Source organism: Ochotona princeps, chromosome 17 (assembly GCF_030435755.1).
Source record: "Ochotona princeps isolate mOchPri1 chromosome 17, mOchPri1.hap1, whole genome shotgun sequence".
In the NCBI taxonomy this organism is placed as follows: domain Eukaryota; kingdom Metazoa; phylum Chordata; class Mammalia; order Lagomorpha; family Ochotonidae; genus Ochotona; species Ochotona princeps.
In genome coordinates this window covers 25,723,387-25,727,677 of record NC_080848.1, presented here as the reverse complement: position 1 = coordinate 25,727,677, position 4,291 = coordinate 25,723,387, and the positions used below count along the sequence as shown (strand labels likewise).

The 4,291-nt window shown below is 49.1% G+C and overlaps 1 pseudogene; it reads right to left on the bottom strand.

Moving 5' to 3' along the window:
• Positions 1-1,656: 1,656 nt before the first annotated feature.
• LOC101521816 (28S rRNA (cytosine-C(5))-methyltransferase-like) lies at positions 1,657-3,077 on the bottom strand (annotated as a pseudogene).
• Between the last annotated feature and the right edge of the window lie 1,214 nt (positions 3,078-4,291).

The window sequence follows — 4,291 nt, the reverse complement described above, 5'->3', positions numbered from 1 at the left end:
AATCAGTTGCATTTCTTTTGGCTGTTCTCTCCTGTTGCATCTCCTATATCTCAGCGTTAGATCTTTTGAAAGAGTTGAAAGTATGCAAAACTATCAATATTAATCAAGATAAGGTGAACAAAGGCACAGATATTTTCCATGAAGAATGTTACATCACTATAGATAACAGAGATTAACAAATACTAAGAGGTGAGTCTTAGGCTTAGTGGCTAGGTCACTGTACAACACAATAGATAACAGAGATTAAAAAATATTAAGAAAGAGGTGAGCCTTAGGCTCAGGGGTTAGGCCACTGCCTGGAACACCTGCATTTAATGATACAGTGCCTAGAGTGAGTCCTAGCTCAGCTTCTGATCCAGCTTTCTTTTAATGCATGTCTTGGAAGGTGGCAGGTGAAGGCTTCAGTGCTTAGGATCCTGACACCTATATGAGAGACCTGAACTGGATTCTTGCTCCTAGCTTGGTCCAACCTTGCCCTAGCAATTGAGGCCATTTGGAAATGGGACCAGTAGATCGAAGATGTATGTTTCTCTGCTTTTTAAGTAAATGTGGAAAATTTAAAAAAAGTTTTTAAAAAGTAGTAAGACAACAGTTACATTTACCTAATCTCAGCACATCTTTTGAAAGTCTTTCTTGTTTGTTTTAATCCAAACAGTCATTGCCCAGGTTGAGTGAGCATCTCTTACTCTAGCAGACTTGACTTCAGCTATTTAAAAAGATATCAGCTATGTCATTAAAATAAGATATCATTGAATTTCCAGGAGATAAATTACAGCTTCTAAAGATAGCCCTTGAAGAAATGTGGGGAATTGATCTGGTATGTCATAGGAACATGGTTCCCTTAGGTCCATATTGGAAATGGCCCTGTTCTTGGAGGCTTAAAGACCCACAGGTTTGTTCAATAAAACTGTTCGCTGCTATTAAGATACAATTATGTGTCCAACAACCTTGATTTCAATTCATTTGACTCTGTATCCTTGGAATTTGGGTTTTCAGAAGCTGCAGAGAGAGTTGAAAAGAGATCCAAGAAGAGACGATTTTTCTTTAACAAAATGAAAATTAATTTTTGTACTTAAGCTAAATTGCCTTTTAAATTCCTTCAAGCTTGATTCACGGAGGTGGTTAAGGATAAATGGTTTGAGTAGGGATTCGCTGTAGTTGGGTTAGGCCTGCCTGTGTGAGAGGATGCGTTGTACTCTAGTTGTACTCTAGGGATGGTGGCGTAGATGTTCCCCTCTTCCCCTCCCCAGTGACAGACTGTCCTTCTGTAGCAGGCGAACCCCCACCCCCACCCCTGTGCGCATGGGGTTGCCTCCAGGACCAAGTGCCCACGCGTAGGGTACCCTGAGAAGCCTGTTCATGCTGACAGTGTGCCGCCAGCCTGTTACCCCAGCGCCAGGAGACTGTGAGAGTACGGCGCATGTGGGCCAGGGACCCCGTGGGCCAACAGACTGCATTCCTGTTGGTCTAGTTGGAATTTTTAGTATGAAGGTGAGATTTTTCTCCTTGCTTATTGTCATGAAGAATAAAAAACTGTAATCTATCTTAGAGTCCGCCCTGCCTTTTCTTTGTGGGGGCGGCCCAAAGATGACCACTGGAGATGAACAGCACAGAGGCCTGGCGAGAACTTGGTCCAGGGCTGGCCTGCAGCAGCTGCTACGGGGCAGGTGCAGTGCATGGGTCGCCTGCTGCCTTCCGCCGCCACCTCTTCCTCTTGGCACCTGGGCTGTGCAGTTCAGGGGCTGACGCACTGGCCTCAGGGGCTGAGCTAGGGACTTTCACCTGTTGGAACACAGCAACGAAGAAGCCCCCGGTGAGCGTGCTCTTGGGGCAGATGTGGAGGCGGTGTTGGGCCTCTGGGAATGTACTGAGGCTCCGCTGGGGCCAGGTGGGCAGTGCAGAGGGGCCAGCCTGAAGGCGCCTGCGCTCTGCCCCAGGGCAGCTTGCACCATGTCCTCATTTTCCTCCTGGCACAGTGCACATGTGGAGTAGACAAGGCGCTGCAGGGCAGGGAAGGCAAGCGCGTGGCACAGGGTGCACAGCTGGAACTCCGCCAGTGCCTACTGGCGCTCCTTGTTGGGGGGGGCCCTTCCCAAGCTGCTCCAGCTGTCGGGTCACCATGCCGGAGCCACTGTAGGAGGGGTCCAGCAGAATGTACTCGACCTGCCAGTAGCGCTTGTCAGAGGATGAAATCGTCAGGAAGTCTTTCTCAGCTAGCTTGCAGCAGGACACGTCGGAGGGGGCCAGCAGCGTGCCCATGGATGCCAGCTGCTTGGCATCATGGTTGAAGGCAAAGATCTTCCCTAGGTTCTTCGTAAGAGCTGCCAAGTGACTGGTCTTATTGCTGGGGCAGCACAGGTGTTAATGACGTGGGACCCCGGTGGCGGAGCCAGAAGCATGGCTGGGAGGCAGCTGGCCTTTTCCTGGAGGATGAAGTGGCCAATCTGGTACAGCGGGTGCTGGTGCAGGTCTGTGTGTGCAGGGAACACCAGCAATTCAGGCAATAGGGCGTCCAGGAGGAAGCATTTTCCCTGCAGAGCTCTAAAATTGTTGAGGTCGGAGGCCCGACCCTGGCAGAAGAAGCCTTGTCTTTTGAAATAGTCCACTGCATCATCAGTGTGGGTCCTGAGGGTGTTCACACGCACAAACCATGGCACTTGCGAGGCTGCTCCAAGCTGGGACCCCAACCCCCACCCTGGCGGCCACCAGGTCCTCATTCTTGTTCATGCCCCGCCGGACCTTCAGCCTTGCCAGCTTGGCCTTGAGCAGAGCTTGGTGCCTCTGCAGCAGGGACTTATACCAGCTGCCACCCCTGTGGAAACCCTTGCCAAGCAACAACTCATACAACAGCACCTTGGCCAGGTGCGGCTGCTGCATCTCGGCACAGAGCAGGCTAGCCCTGGCGATCATGGCGTCCAGCACGGTGGAGTAGTGCTGCGTCTCGCACACCAGCAAGAACAGCTGGTGGGGGGCCCCTTCACATTCTGGAAGCCGCTGGCGTACACCAGTCCCTTGGTGGAACACTGGCTGCTGCCCACTCCGGCCAGCATTGAAGCCGCGGCTGCATAAAGCCGCATGCTGCCCCGAGTCAGTGCGCCGCACCCGGATTTCCGGGAGGCATAGACGCCCCGGGCGGCCCCTGGAACCAGAATCGAAGAGAAGATTCTTAAGAAATAGTTTACAACTACCAGTGTTCCAGTGATAAGAGGACTGGTAGTAAAATCTGAGTCTTGACCGGTATATTCCCCACTCTCTGTTCTGGCTATCAGCCTCCTGGGTGCTGTCTTTGTTTCTTGCTGTCTACAGAAGCTCTTACTAGATTTATCTTCCTAACTCTCCTCTCTGAGTATAGCACTCTTGAAGGTAAAAAATCTTGGCTTTGAAAAATCTGTTCAGTGGGCTGCACCCTACCTGGCTAGCTTTATTCTCTTCTGCTTCTTGACACACACCCTTTTCTCCTAGCATGTCTGTCTCCTCCACGTTCCATGAACATTCCATTGTTGACTTGTTGTCCCTGTACATTTGTTCAGAGACTGCAAGCCTGGAATGCAGTCCCAGATCCACATCATAGGAGTGCTTGACACTACCCGATGAATGGGCTCCTGGTTTGCCATTTCAAGTGTGTATGTCTGTGTGTAAAACAAATCCCATTTCTGCAGTCCTGGAGGTTTAGCTTCTAAAGGTTGTCTTGATTCGTGATTTGCCTTTGATTGGCTGTGAGCCCAATTCTTAGGTTCACATTTTTCTACCTCTTAGTGGCTGCCCGTCTATAAACCAACACTTAAATCCTTCAAGGAAGTTCCTTTAATGAAAGCATCATCTTTGATAGAAAGTGAGGAAATCATCCCTGCATTTTAAAAACTTGTTAAAAGCTTGGATTCTTGCCAACTGGGTCTTCTTAAAATGGGGTTTGCTTGTCTGTGTCAAACAACTTCTTTCTAGTTTGGGATTCCACATCTCAGAGATTTTCTCTTTTCGCTGCTGTAGAGGTCTGAGCTTCAGCCAACTTTTAGATATCCAATATACATCAGGGGCTGGCCAGTTGGGTCTACCTGAGTTTTTGTTTGGGGCTTTGTTTTATTTTGTTTTGATGGAAAAAGGATTACATGACTGAGCATTTAGGAATTGATAATTAACTCCTAGACTAGGACCTCTTGGTTATTGTGTTCCTAAGACTGGACTGCATGTGAGGCAGGAGAGGATGTGTTTGCTTGGTGTGTAGATGATTTATGGATAAGCAGGGAAATGCTAGTGAAAGTCAGATGTCTGCTTTGAGTTATCCTGAATCCTC